At 42.2% G+C, this 24,560-nt stretch overlaps 1 protein-coding gene across 16 annotated transcripts in view; it reads left to right on the plus strand.

Moving 5' to 3' along the window:
• Positions 1 to 24,560, plus strand: part of LUZP1 (leucine zipper protein 1) — a 96,690-nt gene that overhangs the window by 57,539 nt on the left and 14,591 nt on the right. For 8 of the 16 annotated variants that reach the window (XM_015130524.3, XM_077970218.1, XM_077970175.1 and 5 more), the window contains 2 exons: positions 14,048 to 14,113; positions 14,570 to 14,675. The gene's annotated coding sequence lies outside the window, so the exon portion shown is untranslated. The remainder of the gene's footprint in view (positions 1 to 14,047; positions 14,114 to 14,569; positions 14,676 to 24,560) is intronic. The other 8 variants (XM_077970198.1, XM_015130535.3, XM_077970208.1 and 5 more) reach the window with 1 other exon arrangement.

Genomic DNA, 24,560 nt, shown 5'->3' on the forward strand with positions numbered 1-24,560 from the left:
CCCGGCTAGTTTTTTTTTTTTTTTTTTTTTTTTTTTTTTTTTTTTAAGTAGAGATGGGGTTTCACCATGTTAGCCAGGGTGGTCTCGATCTGCTGACCTCGTGATCCACCCATCTCGGCCTCCCAGAGTGCTGGGATTACAGGCTTGAGCCACCGCGCCCGGCCCAGCCTAGTGATTCTTATAGGATACTAAAGCTCTTTGGACATGAGTCTGTCTCTAGAACATGCTTGATGGCTTTGTTCTAAAGTGATAAAGTATAGTCTAGCTCTGTACTAGACACTATTTGTCCTTATGCTGTATTCTAGGTAGGTGAGGCTCCTCCTATGCCTGCCTGAATGAAAAGCATTTAGCTGACTTCCTGAGCATGCTGCATCTTGTCCTTCAGTTTTCCTTTGTTTTTCATTATTCTTTGCTGCAGCTCAGCATGTCTTCCAGTTGTGGCTCTACACAAGGCAGGAGCCATGGAAGTTCTGCACGTTTGCTTATTGGAAAAGAAACATTAAAAGCATGAGGTTAGGAAAGGAGTTTAGGTCTTTCACTGTGTTCATAGCATTAGGATGAAGAGTGGGGAAGATGGGGGAGGTGTGGAGACTTGGATCCAATAAGACTAGACTAATGAAGGATTTGAGGAAATGGAACTTTGGGTTGCTGGCAGGGCAGAAATACTTGAGGAGCACTCCTGTTTTAATAGGTTATTTTTAGTTTGTAGGAAAAGAGTCATTTCATCAGTGTACTGGAATCTTGTAGTTGTGTTTATAACCTAAACTAATCAGCTTAGCCTGTGCCAGAAAAGGGTCAGGTGGCATGCTCATTTCCTTCTAACTTTTAGTACTGCCTGGCTTAACTGCTGCAGTTCTGTGACTATGCTTCAGGGCGTTGGTAATGGGGACTAACTGGGGGAAGGGGCAAGCTGCTGCTGGTTGCATGCTGCTGGTCTGAGCAGAGAGAACCCTCGTGCTAAGTCACTGCCCTAATGCATTCACTCTGGCTGTAGATACAATGTGGTGCTTAAATCCAGAGTGTTCACTTGTGGTACCCTAAGTATGACTTTGAGTGAACTACCTTAGAATCTTATTTTTCCAATTAACTTGACAGTCTCTAGTCATTTCTTTTGGCTTTTGTCGTGGATATTTTATTATGCCTTAAGTGGTTTTTAATGGATTTTAAGCTCTCAGTTATCATTCATTCAGCACAACTTTATTGAGTGCCCACTCAAATGTATGCCTGGCACCATTGTAGGTGTTAAGTGTCTTTTGGTGTTTCTTTATTAGAAACTGTAGATTTTATAAATGTTAGTTGAAGAATGTCAATTACTTAAAGTCTTTAAAATTTTTTTTTGTTATTTATTTATTTATTATTTATTTTTAAGACAGAGTCTTGCTTTGTCACCCAGAGTGCAGTACAGTGGTATGATCTCAGCTCACCGCAACCTCTGCTTCCCGGGTTCAAGCAATTCTGCCTCAGCCTCCTGAGCAACTGGGATTATAGGCATGCGCCACCAACACCCAACTAATTTTTATATTTTTAGTAGAGAGGGGTTTCGCCATGTTGGCCAGGCTGGTCTCAAACTCCTGACCTCAGGTGATCCACCCGCCTCGGCCTCCCAAAGTGTGAGATTATAGGCATGAGCCACAACACCCAGACTATTTTTTAATTTTTGAGGCAGGGTCTGCTCTGTCATCTGGAGTGCAGTGACGTGATCTTGGCTCCCTGTAGGCTTGACCTCTGAGGCTTAAGCTGTCCTCCCACTTCAGCCTCCCAGGTGGCTGGGACCACAGGTGTGTGTGTGCCACCATGCCTGACTAATTTTGTTTTATTTTTTATAGAGACAAGGTCTTACTGTGTTGCCCAGGCTAGTCTTGAGCTCCTGGTCTCAAATGATCCTTCTGTCTTGGCCTCCCAAGTGCTGGGATTACAGGCATGAACCACTGTACCCAGCCTGTATATTTTAATTTTTAAATTTGGGTAATACTTTATATAAATATCCAGGCCAGAAAAACCAATTTTGGTTTGGGTGCTATATGGTCATTGTATAGGAACAGTTGTAAATTAACTAGAAGATGTGACCTTTGCTCTTGAGGCATTTAGAATGGTAGGGAGAAAACAATAGGCAGTACAAATTATTGAAGAAAGTACAAAAACTATTACAAACTAAATTAGCTGTGTATAACTACCTGCCTAAGTGCTGAGGGGCTGTTTGGTCAGTAGGGTTTACAACTCCCCATTGGAGCAGGTTTTGCCCTTATTTCTTTAGCTTTGTATATAAAGATATAAGCCAGCAGCTTATGAATGTGGTTGTTTGTAGTCTTGGGGATTTTTCTCCCTGGGCTGGTCTCATTTTTTGCTTAAGACATAATAAAAATACTCTGGGCAGCTAATTTTTATGGAGACAAGAAAAACGTAAGAGGTAGTCAGCTCAGTAAAGCAATAGCAGATAGTGGTCTGATCCACCTTGTTTGTACAGGCCAGGGGAGTGGAGATGGTGGTGTTCTTGTTCCTGCCTCTTTTGGGCACTGAAGCAAGAGAGACTAAATATGAAAGCCCTCCTTTAGCTGATATCAGCTTGCCTTAGGCTAGCAAATTATTTAAAATATGAGCCTCAGTTTCTTCAATATATAAAATAAATTTGATAATACCTCCTTATGGGGTCATTATTAAGGATTGAGAGAATGGAAGTGAAAGTGCTTTGAACTATGAAATAATGTATAAGCATTAGGTATTATTGTCAGGCGTAGTGGCTCACGCCTGTAATTCTAGCACTTTGGGAGGTCGAGAGAAGAGGATCATTTGAAGGCCAGGAGTTCAAGACCCTGTCTCTACAAAAAAATGAAAATAAAAAAATTTAGCTAGGCATTTTGGTACACACCTGCAGTCCCAGATACTTGGGAGGCTGAGGTGGGAGGGTCTCTTGAGCTCAGGAGGTTAAGGCTGCATTAAGCCATGGTTGCGCTATTGCACTCCTGCCTGGGTGACAGAGTGAGACCTGTCTCCAAATATATATATATATGGAGGTATATTATTTAGAGCACGGGAGGCATGCACTTTTGAGGCTCCTGTCAGGATATCTTCTAGGGATCCTAAATTTCAGATTATTCTGGGCGTTCAATAATTGGACTTCCTAAGCCTCGTGCCGTGTCTCATGCCTATAATTCCAGCATTTTGGGAGGCCGAGGTGGGTGAATTGCTTGAGCTCTGGAGTTCGAGACCAGCCTGGGCAACATGATGAAACCCCATCTCTACAAAACATACAAAACTTAGCTTGTTGTGGTGACACATCCCTGTAGTCCCAGCTACTCTGGGAGCTGAGGTGGGAGGATTTGCTTGAGTCCAAGGGGTTGAGACTGCAGTGAGCCATGATTGCACCACTGCACTCCAGCTTTGGTGACAGAGCAAGACCCTGTCTTAAAAAAAATAAAATAAAATAAAACTACCAACAAAAAACAAAACGTGGACTTTAGTTGGTAATAATAAGAAAAATACTATTATTTAATGTTATTTGAAAGGGTTGTACATGTGGGAGATGGATTATTCTTTCTTATAAGTTTATATAAGTCCATTTATACATAAAAGTCTTCGTAAGTATAGGCACTTGTAATTTTCAGCAGTTTGGCCATTGAACATTGAACCGTTACTGTGTGCCACGTTCTGTGCACATGCTTGGATTCAGAGATGAATACATAATTCTGGCCTTTCAAGCGCTCAGAGTTTGGTATAGGAGAGTAACGAGTAGACAATTATAATACAGAATGATAAGTGCTATACTAGAGATAAACTTAGGGTTTTTCAGAAGGGCTTGTTCTTACCCAATTCTTCTCGACGTCCTCTCCAGACTTTGTTTAAAAGTTGTAAGAGGTATCTTAATGAGGCCTGGAGAAATGAAGCAGTTTGCCTAAGGTCACACCCGTAGTGTTATTTTTAAAATGAAAACTAAGATCTAAGTTGTCATACTTGCTTTCACTTTCAGTTATGTCCTAGCTAATCGGGAGGCCAAGGCAGGAGGATTGCTCGAGCCCAGGAGTTCGAGGTTACAGTGAGCTACGATTGTGCCACTTCACCGTAGCCTGGGCAACAGGGCAACAGAGTGATACCCTGTCTCAAAAAAAGAACTAGTCACATCAGGTTCTTAAAAAATATTGACTATGTATTTCACACAGTACCAGGCCAATGGCAGTACAAAAGAATAAGGTAGTCTATAATTATGGTGTAGTAGGGATGAGTATAAAAAAATGAGAAATTAGCATCAAGTCAATTCAACTAATACTTTTTTAGTACCTTGTGTATAAAGCTCCATGTTAATTGCTACAGGGAATATAAAACAACATAGGACAACCTACCTGTGGCTTTTTCTTTAGGAGATGGTGTCAGATAAACCTGTATTGCAAAGTAGACTAAGAAAATTGCTCAAGTAGAGATACAGACAAAGTGCATTGGGAACATAGGCCCAAGAATCTTAGAATATTAGAACCAAAAGGATAGTTAGAGGTGATCAGTTCTAGTGGTCTTTATTTACCATTTTGGAGACATGGAGCCCATTTGGTTAGAGAAGTTTGAGGAACCTTGCAAAAATCAGGGAATCAAGTGAAATTAGGATGACAGTATAAAATGTTCAGCTGCCCGGAAGAAGAGGACTTGAGCTGGAAATAGGCAGCCTTGGATCACAGAAATAGAGTATTGTAGAACTGAGGCCTTTTTAAAGTAAAACTTAACACCTAAACTGGCCAAAGGTAGACTCACTGTACCTATAACAGTAACCATGTTTCATAGTATACAAAGTACTTTCACATACATTCTTCTGTTTGGTCCTTATAATCTTGTAGTCAAGACACGTTGTCATTTCTGTTTTACAAATGAGGAAACTATTCTAGTAAGTTGGAGAGACAAATGTGTAGAACTCAGGATTCTACTGTCCATTGTACTACCTGGTATGTGAATGTGAGTGAGTTTTAATTTTAATTTTAATTTTTTTTGAGGTGGAGTCTTGCTCTCTTGCCCAGGCTGGAGTGCAGCAGCGTGATCTTGGCTCACCGCAACCTCCGCCTCCCGGGTTCAAGCAATTCTCATTGCCTCAGCCTCCCAAGTAGCTGGGACCACAGATGTGCGCCACCATGCCTAGCTAATTTTTGTATTTTTAGTAGAGATGGGATTTCACCATGTTGATCAGGCTAGTCTCGAACTCCTGACCTCAAGTGATCCACCCACTTTGACCTCCCACAGTGCTGGGATTACAGGCACAAGCCACCATGACTGTTTTTTTAAAAAAATTATTTATTATTTATTATTATTATTCGAGATGGAGTCTCGCTGTTTCATACAGGCTAGAGTGCAGTGGCGCAATCTCAGCTCACTGCAACCTCCACCTCCCGAGTTCAAGCAAGTTCCTGCCTCAGCTTCCCGATTAGCTGGGACTACAGGCATGCACCACCATGCCTTGCTAATTTTTGTACTTTTAGTAGAGAAGGGGTTTCACCATGTTGGCCAGGTTGGTCTCGAACTCCTGACCTCATGATCTGTCCGCTTTGGCTTCCCAAAGTGCTGGGATTACAGCCATGAGCCACCTTGCCCAGCCTCCTGTTTGTTTTTAATAATGTAGACATTGACTTGAGAAGTGTTGGCAAGTGTGACTTAGTAAAAGAAGGAGATAGACATAGTTATAGCTAGAAGAAGGAACTTGGGGCTTAGGGGTGGGAGGCAGAGAACTGGCAGGGAGCCTGATTATTCTGACTTGGGCATCTTCCCTGCCCTTTTGGATGCTGTCTTACTATACCTCTGGCCCCACCCATCCACCTCTCTTAGTACTTATTTAAAATTATTTCTGCTGTAACTGGGCAAGTTACTTTCTCAAGGTGTTTTTTTTCCCCTAGGGCTTCCTGATGTGCCGGGAGGGGGGGGTGCGGAAACTAAGAATGTGTAAGGCATAATCAGAATAGTGATGAAAAGAAAATTGAATTAATAAGTGTAGAGTGTATTTTAGTTCAGGCATTATGTGCATTTAATGTATATTTTTATATAATCCTTACAACAGTCCCATGAAGTTTAGATGTAATCTCTATATACAGTTGTGGAAACTGAGGTTGTGAAGTTTAATCACTTAAAGTAATATGTGACTGAATTAGAGTAGAACCCAGATCATCTGACTTTCAGTACCATGTGTGGTTTTCCCTTATAGCATGTTGCTGGGGCAGCAGGCAGGATGGAGAGAGAGTGTGGAATAGAAACAAAGGGAAGTTCTCTAGAGGTAATAAAATGGAAAGAAACTTATTATGGGGGTAGAAATAATAGTGACCCTGTAAAATATGCCTTCAAATTAAAATAAAAGCAGAAAACCTTTTTCACTCAGGCTCTCTAATATGTACAGCTTAGTATTCTTCTCCTGATACCACCAAATATATAGAAGGGCATTTTAATCTTCCATTTTAAGAGAGATGAAATACATTTCTCCTAAGGGAGATTAGATGCATGTAAAACAAAAAACTTCTAGATTGATACTCTGGGCACTTAACAGTCAGTACAAGGGAAGTCACATTCTCTGAGTTGAGTGTGAAGGTAAAAAGATTTGAAACCTTTGGGTGACTTGCATCTCCTAAGACTTGCAGCTCGTACATGTGATAGACAGTGCTAGGATAGTACCCTCATTAAACAAAAATAACAGCAAAACCCATCCTCAGCTCTGCGTTTTCCTTATCACTTTCACATAGGCAAACTTTTCTTTCTTTTCTTTTCCTTTTTTTCTTTTCTTCCCTTCTTCTTCTTTTCTCTTTTCTTTCTCTTCTCTTCTCTTTTTTCTTCTCTTTGCCTATCTCTCTCTCTTTTTTTTTTTTTAACAGCGCAGTGGTCTTTTACTTTTTTACACCTTCTGATTTGGTCAACTTTCATTCATTTATTTATTTGGAGGCAGGGTCTTGCTCTGTCACCCAGCAGTGATGAAACCATAGTTTACTGTAACCTTGTACACCTGGGCTCAAGCGATTCTCCCATCTCAGCTTACTGAGTAGCTAGGACTACAGGCATATACCATGCCTGGCCAATGAGACAGAGTCTCACTCTGTCCACGCTGGAGTATAGTGGTGTGGTCATGGCTTACTGCAGCCTCAGTCTCCTGGATCAAGTCATTCTCCCACTTTAGCCACCCGAGTAGCTGGGACTACAGGCATACACCACCACACCTGGCTAATTTTAAAATTTTTTTTAGAGACAGGGTCTCACTATATTGCCCAGGCTGGTCTCGATCTCCTGAGCTCAAGTGATCCTCCCATCTTGGCCTCCCAAAGTGCTAGGATTGTAGGCATGAGCCACTGTACCTGGCCTGGTTTTATTTTTGGAGAGATAGGGTCTTGCTATGTTGGCCAGACTGGTCTCAAACTCCTGGGCTCAAGTGATCCTCCTGCCTCAGCTTCCCAAAATGTTGGAATTACAGGCTTGAGGCACTGTGCTTAGCCTTGGCTAGCTTTCTCTCAGCAGGTGAATAGCAATTTTAGATGTGATTCTGTTGCTAAACTTCACAAACATGGGCAAGGAAGCCTAGTCTCAATTATAGACCACTGGTTAGAAAAGGAAACAGCAGGGCTGGGCGCAGTGGCTCACGCCTGTAATCCCAGCACTTTGGGAGGCTGAGGTGGGTGGATTACTTGAGGTCAGGAGTTTGAGACCAGCCTGGCCAACATGGTGAAACCCCATCTCTACTAAAAATATAAAAATTCGCTGGGCTTGGTGGCATGCGCCGGTAATCCCAGCTACTCGGGAGGCTGAGACAGGAGAATTGCTTGAACTTGGGAGGTGGAGAGTGCAGTGAGCTGAGATCGTGCCCCTGCACTCCAGCCTGGGCAACAGAGCAAGACTTGGTCTCAAAAAAAAAAAAAAAATTAAGTAGCAGAGCTGGTTCTTTGAGTGCCAGCTTTCAAATAGATACATTAACCTCAAGCTAGCTTTATCAATCATTTATTAATAAGCACTCCCAAAGTGCACAAAAATATTTAAGTTCTTTCTAATTCTGGTCTTGTTTATCCTCCTCTTTGGTAAGGTTTCTTTGGTAAGGTGAAAAAGAACCTGACACATAGAGATGGGATTGCTGGATTCTAGTTTTGTCTGTTACTAGCTTCCTAAAAAGGTCTCACAGGTCCCTTAGTTTGTTTGCTTATCATAAGATATAAGAGTATTTTTGCCTTCTCATCCTAAAGGTTATGTAGATTTAAAAAGTTGTTCTGGGAGAATTAGCAGCACTTTCAGATGAAAGACATTATTTTACAGCAGTCCTCTATCATAGATAGGTACCGAAATATCTATTATTGATGTAATTTAAGTATTAATGCAATACTTAAGGAAAATTATTTAAAAAGTTTGAATAATTTATATAACATGAGGTACTCCAGTGAATCAAATGATATGCCTCTACTTCTGTCTTTTCAGACCTGTTTATAGTTTCTTCAAGGGCAAATGGAGGTAGCAGGGTTAGGGATGTCATTCATAGTGTTACTGGAAAGGACAATAGTGTATCATTGCTAAATATCATTCAGTCTGGCCTTTTTGTTTGACTGATGAAACTGAGACCCAGAAAGTGTAAAAGACATGTCTGAGGTCCAGCAATGTCTATGGTAGAACTAGAGGCCAGCACCCGTGATTCTCACTCCCCATCCAAGTTTCTCTGCACTTAGAGGGCATGTTGTCTTACTCTCAGTTTCCCACTTTAGTCAGAAAAGATTACTGGCTCTGGATTCTCTTCCTTCCTTCTTGTTGGCAAGTGGGGTAGGAAGGAGGGGAGTGAGCAAAAGGCAGGCCTTAAAGAAATTGACATGTTTTCTGCAGCTTATGTTTTTTCTTCCACTTTTATCTAGTGTTCTGAACTCCAACATGAAGTGACTTGAATGTGAGAAGCGACTCAGTGATGGCATTCAGGGAAGCTGCCTTTAAAACCACCTAGGTTGGCTCATACATAGCAAGCTGCTGGCACTTCCTTAGCCCCATACCCCCTGGTTGGTCCCCACCCCATCCTGCCATCAGCCTGTTTATCATGTTGGCTTTTTGGTGAAGAGACTGCACAGGGCAGAAAAACTGTTAAAACTATTAAAATCCCTCCTGACTTTTTTCCTCAACAATCCTGAGTGCTACTTCAGCAATTATAGGGGGAAAAATAAAATTACTTTCCCTTTACTTCCTATATAATTTAGGACCACTAGAAAACTCTGTGATCCCGTTATTCTGTTAATCTCTGATACCAATTTTTCTGATAACAGAAAATTATCCCTGTGTATACTTTAGTAAAGGGTCTGAGGGTAGTTTTTCTAGAGACTGAGAATGACCCAGAGTTGTTTTAGTTTGAATCATTTCTATTGTTCTACTTCCATGTTTCACTGACTCTTTCCTGTGTCATCTCCATTCTGTCCTTAAGCCCATTCAGTGAATTAAAAAAATTCAAATACTGTGTTTCTGTTCAAAAATTTCCACTTAAATTTTTTTTTTTCAGTTTCTCTTCTTCTTTTTTTTTTTTTTTTTTTTTTTTTGAGACGGAGTCTCGCTGTGTCTCCCAGGCTGGAGTGCAGTGGTGTGATCTCGGCTCACTGCAAGCTCCGCCTCCTGGGTTCACGCCATTCTCCCGCCTCAGCCTCCCAAGTAGCTGAGACTACAGGCGCCCGCCACCACGCCCGGCTAGTTTTTTTTGTATTTTTAGTAGAGACGGGGTTTCACCATGTTAGCCAGGATAGTCTCGATCTCCTGACCTCGTGATCCACCCGCCTCGGCCTCCAAAGTGCTGGGATTACAGGCTTGAGCCACCGCGCCCGGCCTCAGTTTCTCTTCTGAGACTTACTGTTTTTTCCCCTTCATTTTGAGCACATTTTCTTTCTTTTTTTTCTTTTTTTGAGATGGAGTCTCGTTCTGTCACCAGGCTGGAGTGCAGTAGCTGGATCTCGGCTCACTGCAAGCTCTGCCTCTCAGATTCAAGCGATTCTCCTGCCTCAGCCTCCCGAGTATCTGGGACTACAGGTGCGCGCCACAACACCCGGCTAACTTTTGTATTTTTAGTAGAGACGGAGTTTCACCACGTTGGCCAGAATGGTCTGAATCTCCTGATCTCGTGATCCACCCGCCTCGGCCTCCCAAAGTGCTGGGATTATAGACCTGAGCCACCATGTCCGGCCTTGAGAATATTTTCTTTTACCTCATTCAGCTTAGTTATAATAGCTGTGTTAATATCTTTGTCTGAGATTTTCAGCATCTGGGTTGTCTTGGAGTTGCCCTCTGCTGATTGTCTTTTCCTTTGCAAATGGGTTTAATTTTTCTAGGTTTTTTTTGTTTGTTTGTTTGTTTGTTTTTTTGAGACAAGGTCTCTCTCTGTTGCCCAGGCTGGAGTGCAGTGGTGTGAACATGGCTCACAGCAGCCTTGACTACTGGGCTGAAGTGATCCTCCTGCCTCAGCCTCCCAGGTAGCTGGGACCACAGGCATGCATCACCATACCTGGCTAGTTTTTTTAAAATTTATTTTCATTTTTTGTAGAGACAGTGTCTCACTGTGTTGCCCAGGCTGGTCTCAAAAACACTTTGGGCTCAGATGATCCTTCTGCCTTGGCCTCCCAAAATGCCAGGATTACAGGCATGAGCCACTGTGCCCAGATGATTTTTCTTGTTCTTTATGTAATTTGGAATTGTATTCTTCACATTGTGAATGTTGTATTGTGGAGACTTCGGTTTCTGTTGATGTTTTTGGTTTAGTAGACAATAACTCAGACTCAAAACTGCAAACTCTCTCACACCTGCAGTGGGTGGCAGTTCAAATCTCAGTTCAGTTCTTTTCTCTTTAACTGAGGTCTTTGGATTCTGCCCTGCCTGAGCCTGCCTTGCATGGCTCAGGGTTCAGCCAGAGACTGGGCAGAATTTACACACAGAACCCGAGACTCTCCTTCCTTCTCTGGCTCTCTTTTTTCTTACTTCCCGTGATCTCTGGCTGCTCTGGGCTGTTTCTTCAGGACAGAAAACCTAGGGTTTGTTTTTTAATTGGAACTTCAGCTCGACCAGCCTCAGGCCAGAGTTCCAAAAATGGGGAGTTCATTCCATGTCAGCCCTTTCTTCCAGCTTTCAGCTTATTTTCAAAATCTGCCAGCCCTTGTTCACTTCAGATAGTTTTTGTGTTTTATCCAGACTATAGTTGTTGCCTGTGGGAGGGTCATACTGAAAGCAGAATTTCGTACGGACATTTTAATCTATTACTGAAGTGTTTGGGGGACAAAATTGTTCACTTGAACTGGTTTTGTAACCTTGGGCAAGTCTCGTTTCCTCTCTGGGACTCACTTGCTCCTCTGGGAAATGAGGTGGTTGGACTCTGTGATCTGTAAGGATCCTTTAGTCTCTGCTTCTAGGCAGACAGACCCGTACACACATACTACCACCGCTGTCACCACCAACAGTAACAACAAACAGTAAGTGCCAGAAGAGATGCTTGAGGGAAGTGATGAGGATGGGTCTGTCATGGTGGAAAGCTCTCTGAAGTGGCATCACTAAGGAATTTGAGGATGTTTACAGTCATCCTCTTGTTTTGGGGACAGAGGGCGAGTACACTGAGGATGCAAGAAGTAAATGGCATTCAGAAGAAAGAAATCAGTTGCTGCTTGCTTCTACCCCTTAGAAACAGGAGAGAATGTAGACAGTTGAAAACAAATCAGGGTTAGCTGGAGTTCCTCTTTCCTTTTGGCAGTGCATTCTGTCTTGTTTTGAAGAGAAAAGCCCCTGGGCCTTAGTAACATGTCAGCAAATTTGGCAGTAGGTGGTAGGTGCTGGGACAGTAGATTTTAGCAGGGGTGCTGCTATCACTGTTAGGGCTGCAGAGACCTTAGGGGAGATAGACTAGATTTATGTGACCTTTTCTTAGGGTTCAGAATTTTTATGTAGGAGAGGTTTTAGGCTATGCAGAAGAAGGTGTGTGTATGTGTGTATGTGGGTGTGTATTTGTGTGTGGGTGTTGTGTGTTTATGGTGGGTGGGGAGGGAGAAAGAGACAGGTGGTGATGGGGCAGGACAGAACGTCTGTGGAACTGCCCTAAAACTGTTTGAATACCGATCACACTTACTTTAACTTCCATTGATTCTTTTTTAAAAGCAGAGGGTGGAGAGCTAAAGCTTCCCCCACATCCACCTAAGCCATCTCTTGGGTACTGCCTTGGTATAGATCCTTTTAAAAATTATTTTTAAAGGTAGAATGTCACTCTGTCGTCTAGGCTGGAGTGCACTAGGACAATTGTGGCTCACTGCAGCCTCAAACTCCTGGGTTCCAGGTGATCCTCCTGTCTCAGTCTCCCAAGTAGCTAGGACTATAGGTGTGCATCACCATGCCCAGTTAATTAAAAAAATTTTTTTTGTAGAGATGGGGGCCTTGCTTTGTTGTCAAGGCTGTTCTTGAACTGGGCTCAAGCAATCCTCCTGCCTTGGCCTCCCAAAGTGCTGGGATTATAGGCATGAGCCACTGTGCCTGGCCTAGATCCTTTTTGATACTTATTTTCTAGCTGTTTTTATTATCAGTAACTTTTTTTTTTTTTTTTTTTTTTTCAGACAGTGTCTCACTCTGTCGCCCAGGCTGGAGTGCAGTGGTGCGATCTGGGCTCACCACAAACTCCGCCTCTTGGTTTGAAGTGAATCTCTTGCCTCAGCCTACTGAGTAGCTGGGATTACATTCACATGCCACCACGCCCAGCTCATTTTTGTGTTTTTAGTAGAGACAGGGTTTCACCATATTGGCCAGGCTGGTCTTGAACTCCTAGCCTCAGGTGATCCACCCGCCTGGACCTCCCAAAGTGCTAGGATTACAAGCATGAACCACTGTGCCTGAATACTATCAGTAACTCTTCTCTTTGGGAGGCTGAGGTGGGAAGATTACTTGACGTCATGAGTTTCAGACCAGCCTGGGCGACATAGTGAGACCTCATTACTACAAAAAAAATTTTTTTCCAAATTTTATTGGCTTGAGGCTTGAGTTCCTCCTGTTCCCCTCATCTTTTAAACTATTTTTAAAAACTCTCATTATTTGTCCATCTTCATTCTAGCCTTTTTGCTCTCTAGGAAGAGGCAGGGATGGATTCGTGTGTGTGTGCGCACGCGCAGGTGCATGTGTGTTTGTGTGTGCGTGCGCCTGCGTGCGTGTTTTGCTGGAGGTGTGGAAGTTGGATTGAAGGGACCAATAGTCTTGGAAGGCAGTCACAAGGTGGCTTGCAGGGATGTGCAGGGGAGGCAGTTGTGATGAAAGAAGGGAGGATAGTTTGAATGTAAGATCATGTACAAAAGCTTTAGGTTTACCACTAGCTTAGAAGCTACCTTTCCATTTTCCTCAAGAGTAAGTGAGAAACACAAGAAGTTTGACCCAGATTTTCCATCTCTAGTAGCTCTTCTCTGATTTTAGGGGTAAGATTCAATGGGATGGTAGGCTTTTCAGCTCTCCTATAGAAGGCTGCTTGTTACAAAACTAGAGGGTAAGTTTGCAGACAAAGAAGCTCTATTTTTAGTTCTAATTGATATTGGGTGGTTCAGGGCTCTTTTGAGGACCAAGTCTAGAAGGCAACAAAATGAGAACCAGCATGGTGAAAGGACTTTCAAAGTCAGACAGACTTGAGTTTAAACTCTGTCTTTTAATAGCAAGCTGTAAGACCTTGGACAAGTCACTTCTTGAAACTTAGATTCTTTATCTGTAAGGTAGAGGTAACATTATGTTCTTATTGTCTTATATAAAACATAAAGCATAGTGCTCAGGGTTGGTAAATACCCCACATATGTTTTTTTCCTATCTTCTAGAACATCTTATTTTTACTAGAATCCTTTCTTTTCTGCTAAATAATTGCATGACTCACTACCAAGTTTTAGTTTCCTTCCGTAAAACAAGGACATTTAACTGAAGGTTGAGTATCCCTTATCTGAAATCCCTGGGACCAGAAGTGTTTTAGATTTCAGATTTTTTAAAAAAATATTTGCATGTATATAGTGACATGTCTTGGGATAAGACCGAAGTCTAAACATGAAATTCATTTATGTTTCCTATACACCTTATAGAGCCTGAAGGTAATTTTATTTTTCTCCAGGGGACATTGAATAAACCTGAGTATTGTCTGCCTGTGTTTTGACTGCGACCTATCACATGAGATCAGGTATGGAATTTTCCACTTGTGGAGTCATGTGGGCACTCAAAACGTTTCAGATTTTGGAGCATTTTGAATCTGGGATTTTCAGATTAGGGATGCTCAACCTGTAGTTGATTTCTGAGATGCTTCCTAGCTGTAAGATGTCATATACATTTTTAGACTGTTGAGGAATGTTTAGGTGTTTTAATTTAAGCAAAGACAGTGGGTTCTACCCTAGGACCATATCATCTTATAGGGAAGGGGAAGTCTCCTACAGCCAAATTCTTTCTTGACTTTCCTGAGAGAGACATAGCCAGCTTAGCCAGTTTCCTTTAGTGTCAGGATCTAGATGCAGGTTTTACTTTGGCCCCTTGCTGACAGTGAATTATATGTAAAAGGGTTGGGACAACCCTCTGGGTCAGCTCAGTCTTGGTATGATTCATGCATTACCTATCTCTTGCATTCTGTTTATATTCTATCCAGGTCAAGAGACAACTGTCTTTGAAAGATAGTGAGTGACTGTTTCCAAAACTGCAAGCAAAGGGAGAACCGCCGGAAGTATTGACGGAAAGCTTGAATTGCCTAAATGGTAAGTATGTTGTACAGTGAAACCTGGGCATACCAATAGGATTGGGTGGTTTCTGAAGCCACTATAATTTTGCCACTACTGGAAGTGGGGAGGAAAGTCAGTATTTGTGATGGCCTATTATGAACCAAATACTATGCTGAGTACTTTACTTGTTTTCTCCTTTAACCAACCAATCAACCTGATGAGGGTGAAAAATCCTTGCATGAGGTCAGCAACCAAAAGAAGTAGGCCATCCTTAAGAAGTAGCTACCATTTATTGAATATTTACTCTATGTCGGGCGCAGTCCTGTTGGACATGTTAGCTCCCTACCAACCCTATGAAGTAAGTACTGTTGTCATCACCACAAGGAAACAAGCTTAGAGAGGTTAAATAACTCTTCCAAGTTCACACAAGTAGTAGAACTAGGTTTCAAACCTGTGTTACTTTCTTTCCTTTTTTTCTGAGGCTGGGTCTCACTCCCATTGCCCAGGCTGGAGGGCGGTGGCATGATCATGGCTCACTGCAGCCTTGACTTCCTGGGCTCAGGTGAGCCTCCCACCTCAACCTCCTGAGTAATTGGGACTACAGGTGTGCACCACTATGCCCAGCTAATTTTTTTGTAGAGACTGGGTCTCTATATTTTCCAGGCTGGTCTCAAACTGCTGGGCTAACGCAGTCCTCCTGCCTTGGTCTCCCAAAGTGCTGGGATTATAGGCATGAGCCACCACCACAGTGGGTTATTTTCATTATACTGTAATGTTTCTCTTTTGAGAAAGTTACTTTTTGGTTGAGGCTGTGACTGATTTAAGGTTGGAAAAGCAAAGCAAAATACGAAACCTTTTGATCAACAACTAGCTTCTTTTCCTAGCCATATGTGGATTTTATGTGCCAATATTTTATTGGTTGGTGTTGGCTAAGGCAGAGTAGAGCACTAATGAAATAGAAGGGAGAGAAGTGAGAACCTGAGTGGTGAGTGGCCAAGAGACCCAGTGGTCTTGGTTGCTACTGATAGCTGGATGATAGAGAAAACTTCCCTAGGAAAGTAGAGCAATAGGATAACTCGGAATGAGTGGGAAATGGGTTCTCCTCATAGCAGTGACTGGGCATAGGAAAGTAATCTTAACAAAGCCTCTTGCTCTCATGTCAACCCCTCTTAGGAAATAGGTGTAGTTAGGGATACTACAGAACTCTTCTTGAAGGAGTGGGAAAATTCAAGGCAAACTCTTGCCCTGTTAATTGGTTCAGGATTCTTGTTCTGTTCCTTTCCCTGGAGCATTTCTCTTACCTCAGAGAACTGGGTTATGAAATTAATTTCTTGTTGGGCGAGTGGCAGCCAGTATTTGGTCTCTTTTAATGGAAGAACCAATGGTGTTTTCATATATTTGGTGAAATTTTGGGGAGAACAACCATTTTATTCATAAAACTTATTACAAATACCTATTTTTAATTTTTTTATTTTTTGAGACGGAGTCTTGCTCTGTTGCCCTGTCCGGAGTGCACTGGCGAACTTGGCTCACTGCCACTGCAAACCTTCGCCTCCTGGGCCCAAGCGATTCTCCTGTCTCAGCCTCCCGAGTAGCTGGGATTACAGGTGTATGCCACCACGCCCGGCTAATTTTTGTAGTTTTCGTACAGACAGGGTTTCACCGTGTTGGCCAGGCTGGTCTTGAACTCCTGACCTCAGGTGATTTGCCCACCTCGGCCTCCCAAAGTGCTGAGATTACAAGTGTGAGCCACTGCGCCCAGCCTACACATACCTATTATGCATAAAATATTTTGCTATATACTGGGGCTAATGTTCTGATGACAAAAAAAAATTGACCACTTACTACATGCCTTAGTTATTGGAACCAAGTATACAGCATTAAACAAAATAGAAAAAGTCCTTGCTCTGAAGGATTGTATTCTAATGGGTAGAAACAGATAAAAATGAATAATTAGATATAAATAAATAAACAGGTAAATAGATAACATCCACTAGATTGTACATGCTAAGAAGACAAAAAGCAGCGTAAGGTGATAGTGGTAGGGAGCTGAGGGATTGCTTCTTTGTGTATAGCAATCAAGGAAGGCCTCTGATGAGGTGATATTTTAAGCTAAGATCTAAAAGAAGTGAGGAGTCCAGCCAGGGAGATATCTGGGGGAAGGAAAAGCATCCTAGGCAGAGGGAACAGCAGGTATAAAATCTGTGAGGGATGAGATGAGTGTAACTGGTCATGTATAAGGACCCATAAGGAGGCCGTGTGGCTGGAGTGGAGTCTGTAGGGAAGGAGCAGCAGATGAGTGATGGGACCTAGATCTTACAGGGCCTTAGCCATGTGACACCTTTGGAGTGCATTGTATTCTAAGTGAGGTGCACTAGAGAGTTTAGAGCAGAGGAGTGACTTGATCTGACTGATGTTTTAAAAGGCCTCCTCTGGTTGTTGTGGGAGAACAGACTGTGGAGGGTGGGGAAGGATGGACAGTGATGGGAGCAGGGAGACAAGTTAGGAAGCTTTTGCAGTAATCAGTAGTCCAGGGCAGGGATGATGGTAGGTTGGACCTGGGTGGTAGTGGTGGCTAACCAGAAAGCAATGGATTCTAGACATATTTTGAAGGCTCTCAAATTTTAATTCTCCCCGTAGACATGTTTGATTTTTTTTTTTTAATTTTTGTCTTTGTTTTTTGAGACGGTCTCACACTCTGTCACACAGGCTGGAGTATAGTGGTGTGATCTCAGCTCAGTGTAGCTTTGACCTCCCAGGCTCGGTTGATCCTCCCGTCTCAGCCTCCTGAGAAGTTGGGACTACAGGCACATGCCACCATGCCCAGCTAATTTTTGTATTTTTTGTAGAGAAAGAGTTTCGTCATGTTGCCGAGGCTGGTCTCGAACTCCTGGGCTCAAGCTGTCTGCCTGCCTCAGCCTCCCAAAGTGCTCTATGATTATGGGCATGAGCCACTGTGCCCATCTGAGATGTTTGATTTATTTGGAGTTAACCTCTGGGTCACATGAGTTTAAGGATGTCATTGGAAACTTGACAGTGATCTCGGGTAAAATTCTAAAATTGATTGATCAAAGAATGAGAACAACAGTGACCCCTAGAAGCCAGCTTGTATTCATTAAGAATAAATCATGCTAGCTGATAACAATTCTTTTTTTTCTTTAAGCCTTGCCATGATTTTATTTAAATGATTGGTCCAAGTTAAGTATAAAAATATTAGAGAATAGACATAAGCAAAAACAGAAAAAAAGCACATTATCCAGAAATAATTACCATATAGCAGTTTGGTATATATCAGCGCATTTCATTTTTGGAAAGATTCCTAGGTTGCTGGAGGATTGGAATGTGCTACAAAGGTGATGTTTCTTAAGTGCTAAAATTAGGTATTTAATGTTTTCTCATGTGATCCCAAGACAAAAAAAAAAATTTGACCTGGCTTTGGAGCTTGCTGAATAATTGCACTCAGGAATTGTAGTAGATCGGTGTTAGTCTATATGAGGTGTTTTTAGTGACATTCTACAGGGCTGTCAGGGCTGTTTTTGGTTATATTTTGTTTTTGAACATCAATTTGGATGAAGATATAGAAAAGACATGCCTATGAGACTTACATAGTGAATGCTTGCAGGCTGGACAGTGTAGAGAATATTTAGTCAAGGGATTAAAACTAAGAAGTTGAAATCCAGAAATAATAAATAATAATTTAAGCTGAAACTTACATGACACTTACTGTGGACCAGGTACTAGTCTAAGCAATTCTTGCGTTAACTCATTTACACATACCATAACCTTACAGGTATTGAAGCATAGAGAAGTCAAATGACTTATCCAAGGTCACACAGCTAGTAGCTAGTAAAGTCAGAGTTTGAACTTAGGCTACCTGGCTTCAGAGTTCGTAAACTTTAATCATTGTATCGCATTGCCTGCAAAACAATTAAACCCCATATTTCGGTTATTAAAAATGAGATTTAACAGTTTATTTGGAAACAAAACAAGTATGAATCTACAAACTGGTACTGTGGCTGCCAGATTAGTTCATGCAATCTTGGACTTCGTTATGAGAACTGGGCAGACCAGGTCATCTTTCATCTGTCCCACCCTCTTACTCCATTTGAACTGTCCTGGTTCAGGCCCTTATCCCATCTCTTGCCTTGACTATTACAATAGCACCCTAGTTTATCCTGCTAGAATGGTCTTTTAAAAAACTGCATTTCTGATTGTGTTACTCCCTTACTTAATCCCTTTGTCCAATACAGGTTGCAGATTTGCTTCCCATTTCCACTTGCAGGCATGTGTGTTTTGGAGGACTATACAGTGGTATTCTTTTTATTTTCTCTTTTTTAAAATCTGAATTCATTGGCTACATTTAAGAGATTATATATAAAAGGAGGGCATAACCCCTCTTAGCTGTAGTCCTTCTAGGCCCTTGAACTCATTTAAATCATTGGCCTGATCTCTTTGGCACTTGCATTTCAGCCTTTGGCATAAAGGCTAATCATCTTTCCTAGAATGTAGTGCCTAGATCTGAAAATAGTCCCCTTTATGTAAATTTGGCCAGTACGGAATATAATAAAACTATTACATTAATTTATTTACAAAACATTTACAAGGTTCCTACCTTGCCCCTGTCACTGTATTCAGTGCCCAGGACTGAAAAATGAAGATAACACAGTCCCTGCTCTCAGAGCCCAGCAGAGGAATGACAGATATTTTAAATATCGTGGGTATAGTGATAGAAGCATCTACAGAATTTAGGATGGTGCATTTCTCTTGTGGGGAAGGATGTTTTGAAAAGGAAGTCCCAGAGAACAGATGCATTGAAAGATGTTTACCATTGGGCCAGGCGTGGTGGCTCACACCTGTAATCCCAGCACTTTGGGAGGCCAAGGCAGGCGGATCACTTGAGGTCAGGAGTTCAAGACCAGTGTTGACAACATAGTGAAACCCCATCTCTAGTAAAAATAGAAAAATTAGCTGGATGTGGTGGCGCACACCTGTAATCCCAGCTACTCGGAAGGCTGAGGCAGTTCTCGAGAATTGCTTGAACCCAGGAAGTGAAGGTTGCAGTGAGCTGAGATCGTGCCACTTCACTCCAGCCTGGATGATGGAACAAGATTCTGTCTCAAAAAAAAAAAAAAAGGCCGGGCGCGGTGGCTCACGCCTGTAATCCCAGCGCTTTGGGAGGCCGAGGCGGGCGGATCACAAGGTCAGGAGATCGAGACCACGGTGAAACCCCGTCTCTACTAAAAATACAAAAAATTAGCCGGGCGCGGTTGTGGGCGCCTGTAGTCCCAGCTACTCGGGAGGCTGAGGCAGGAGAATGGCGTGAACCCGGGAGGCGGAGCTTGCAGTGAGCCGAGATCGCGCCACTGCACTCCAGCCTGGGCGACAGAGTGAGACTCCGTCTCAAAAAAAAAAAAGATGTTTACTGTTGGAATGGCTGTGGGTTGGGGGGGCTTGGAAGGAAAGGAGATAAGGGAATGTTCCTCAAACAGTACACCCTCAGCCTCTGCACTTGCTGTAACATTTCAGGGGCCTCAAACCTACCACCCAAACCTTACCAGTTAATTGCTCTTCCCCTTGTGTCTCTGGTGTCAGCCACGCTGAATTAAATTCCCCAAATGCAGCATTGTTTTGTTAGCTTGTTCACTCCCTCCCTCCTTCCCTCTCTCCCTCTCTTTCTCCCTCCCTCCTTCCCAATAAACAACTATTTTATACTCTTTATGTACTAGGCACTGTTCAAGGGGCGGGGGATACAGCAGTAAAAAATCACAAACACAAAAATCTATGCTTCTGATGTCACACATTCCTACTTTATGGTAAGAAGAATCAGTGTAAATAAATTTACAAGTAATCAGGTGGTTAAATGTGCCAAGAAGAAAAATAAGTAGGGTATCTTACCTTAGAGATGTCCAAAGATGGAGTGAGTTGTCTTGGGAGGAAGTGACTGTCATTCCTGTCATTAGAAGTGTTTGAACGGAAGCTGAGTGACTACTTGCTAGATAACGTCTGCATTGAGTGGGAGGTTGGACTAGATGATCTCTAAATCCTTTCCAACATGAAGAATCTCTATATGCTAGCTGGGTTCCTAACTCTTGAGTTTGCATATCCAAATTACATGAATTTGTGATTCTGGGAAAAATAATGTAAGCCCTGTAATTAAATAGAAATGTGCAAGAATTTGATGGTGAGACTTAGACAGCCTAAGATTTTAAAACAGGTAACTACAAGTGGTCAGGAGGAAGCTGCTTGAAAATAGCTCTTGGCCAGGGCCAGTGGCTCGCATCTGTAATCCCAGTACTTTAGAAGGCTTGAAGGGCAAAGTGGGAGGATGGCTTGAGTCCAGGATTTTGGGACCAGCGTGGTCAGCATAGAGACCCCCTCTCTCCAAAAAAAAAGAAAAAAAAAAAAAAAAAAGAAAAATTAGCCAGGCATGGTGGCGTGTGCCCGTAGTCCCAGCTGCTTGGGAGGCTGAGGTGGGAGGATTGCTTCAGGCTAGGAGGTGGAAGCTGCAGTGAGCGTGGTTGCTCCACTGCATTACAGCCTGGTAGACCCTGTCTCAAAAAAATAAAAAATAAAAAATAAATTGCTCCCATTATCCTTTAGATCAGAGATTGGCAAATTCTGGCAGACAGGCCCACTGTCTTTTTGCTTTTTAAATTTTTAATAATTTATTTAAATAGAGACAGAGTCTTGCAGTATTGCTAAGACTGGCCTTGAACTCCTGGCCTCAAGCAGTCCTCCCCCCATATCCTCCCAAAGTGCTGGGATTACAGGCGTGAGCTGCCATGCCCTGCCCACTGCCTGTTTTTGTAAGTCAAGTTTAATTGAAACATAGTTATGTTCATCCACTTCTGTACAGTATGTATGTGGTTGCTTCATCACTACATTGTCAGGGTTCAGTAGCTGGAATAGAAACCTTAGATCCTATAAAGCCTAAAATATTTACTCTCAAACTAAGTTTGCATACTTACATGTATACTGTCAAACTTTAAAAAAAAAGTTTGCCGACCCCTCTTTAAATGACTATTGGGAACAGGAAGTGAATCATGGCAGCTGTGTTAGGAGAAGGGGCAGGGCAGGCCTGATTATGTTCTATTTCAGACCTTCCTGATCTGCCAGGACAGGAAGAAGAGCCACCCTCCAAAATGCTGGATGGGGCCACTTGGAGCTGGGTTCAGGAACTTTGATAGAAAGAGCCCTGAATGAGAGACAGTTGGCGCTGTATCTTGCTAGCATGAATTAGAACTGAGCCAGGTACTAATGTAGGGGAAGTTGGCATGAAAAAGTGAGACTGTCCTTCCCTTTGTAAAAACCTTCCTATGATTTTCCAAGATTTAATATAAACAATTTCCTTCTCAGACCCCACCCTTAGGCACATTTAATTACTTCTTCTGAGCTTCCGATGTATATGTATGATAGTACAATATGCTAAGGAAAAAAAGAAAAGCAGGATAGAAGACGGGACGCAAAAGGGTGGGTGCTATCTTATGTAAGATGGTCAGGGAAGACTTCAGGCAAAGGTAAGGTTTTCTACTTATCTTGGCAAAATGTTGGGTGCATCATAGGTGTTCTCTAAGTGTCTGCTAAATAAATGAATTTTGCCTGGATAAACATACTTAACAGAGAGTAAGGGAGACAGTAGGAAGAGAGGCGTACTTTGCTTTTGGATGATCTGGGAGGCAGCAAAGCATTTCTTACTTGCTTAGGGCCAAAAGGTCAGAGATAAGTAACCTCCTAACCCCATTTTCAGTCGAGTTCCTTGTTTACTCTGGGGAGAAAGGATGATCTTAGTGAATCACTATTTTTAGGAGGATTCTCCCTGATGAAACGTACTTTAGGTATGCACAGGACTTTTCAAAGTGTTTTTGCTAACTTTATTGCATAGTGTTGCTCTAAGGTAGTTGAGTTGATATTCTTTTATTTCTTCAGAGGAACTAAAGCATAGAGAAAGTCAGTGACTTGGCCAAACAGTATAGTATTCTTAAAAGAATATAAACTTTGGAATTGGACCTAGATTTGCTCTATCCTTGCTAGCCGTGTACTTTGGGAAAATTTGAGAGTCCCTGCCCCATAAGGTTATTGTGAAAGCTGAATAGAGGAATACTAGGTACTGTTTGTTGTGACTTATGTGCAAGGTGTTGTGCTAAGCATTTTACACGCCCAGGGATTACCGTATTGTGTTTGTGTAGACACTGAGGGAAACCTCCATGGAGTAATGTAAGAACATGTAAAGTAAACGGTAGATCTGGGATTCCTGCAGAAATCATGTATATAAGGTACTTAGTATTGCCTGTAGTATAGTAGTGCCCTATTTGTGGTTGTACTTATTTATTCCTTTATACTCTTTTGTCATTGTTAGTTTGTTTATAGAGTAGTGCTCAGAACTCCTCATTTTGTAAAAATGCTTAAGAGTTTATAAGGAGGTGATTTTGCATAATGGGAAGAATCCTGAATATAGTCAGGAGACTGAAGTCCTTGACCTTGCTAAACTGTTGGAGAAAGCACAGAATTTACTTCTGAGTCCATTTCCTTGTTTCTAAATTAAGGGGATTGGATGAAGTAAGTGATTTTATTTTAAATAAAAGCTATGTAGATCTCTTTATTTAATAAAGTCATATAGGGGAAGCCCAATATGGTAAGAAGCTAAAATCAGTTGCTTTGGTTGAGTAAGTGGAAAGGAGCCTGGAGTTCAGCCTGCTCAAAATATCTCCCCGGCCCTCTTTCCCCTAAATGACCCCAAGGGGATTTGCTGAGTCTAGTTTGAAAACCAGTTGACTAAATGATCTTTAGCTACCTTCTGACTCTGAAATCTCATTCTGAGGAGTGGAGGAAGATCCAGAAATGTTTTCTACTACTTCTGCAACACTTGGTCCAATAACTGGAGCTGGACATCCTGTGAGTGCTGTGGTTTTTTGATATCTGTGTCCTGTTTGTGTGGCATAGACCTGCAAGAAAGGACTTCCCAGCAGGTCAAGGGGAGAGTATTGTGGTTGAGACATTGTGCAGGTGGCACAGGGCTAGGGATGAGATCCTTCAGAGCATTACGACAGGGCCTGAGAGTCTGTGCTGTCTGTTCACTCTTGCCATCTGTTTTCTCCTTTGTAATCCGTGATTAGATCATGGTCATTCTTATTGTTTTCTGTTAATGGTCATTGCCAAGGGACTGACAAGCTATTTGAAAATTAGGAGACTCACTCATCAGTCAAATTCATGGAATTTTCAGCATTCACTGTGTTCTAGGCTCTCTGCTGGGTACTGAGAATATAGTGGTGACACAAGTTGAAGAGAAGAATTGAGTAAATAAAGCTTCAATAGAGTGTGATAGGTTCTGTGGTGGGAACCATACAGCAGACTGTGAAATCGAAAAAGACAGGCCCTGATTCTGGCCTGGGGTTTGAAGAAGGCACTCCAGAATTTTCCAGAAGGATGCCTTGTCTAAGATGGGATCTGAAGAAATGAGAAGGAATCAAACTAGTGAGGGCCCAGAGGGAAGAGGGAGGGCGAGGATGTAGATGAAGAGGCTGGCGGGGCCAGATCATGAAGGGCTTTGGGTGCCATCATGGGGAATTTGGACTATCCTAACAGTAGCCAGGACCTTTAGAGGGTTTTAAGTAGTGATGTGTAATACCTGCTTTCTCTGTATGTGTCCAGTAAGTATTTGCTGCATATTTACTGGGTTTAGCTTTTTCATTGCCTGTACTGGTTGGTTGATATCATCCAGAGTCTTGACTAGAACATACAAAATTGGCACTAAACACCAAATAAATAAAACAGTGGTATAATTCCCAGACTCTCCTAATTCAGAATTATGATAATTTATAGATGGGGCTATACTAAAGTTTAACGTTTCCTTCTTTTGAAAAAGAGATTGTGAAAACTATAGTATAAGCTAGTATAAATAAGATGTGCTGAGAGAATGCTACA

The sequence above is a fragment of the Macaca mulatta genome, chromosome 1, assembly GCF_049350105.2.
Source record: "Macaca mulatta isolate MMU2019108-1 chromosome 1, T2T-MMU8v2.0, whole genome shotgun sequence".
Lineage (NCBI taxonomy): Eukaryota > Metazoa > Chordata > Mammalia > Primates > Cercopithecidae > Macaca > Macaca mulatta.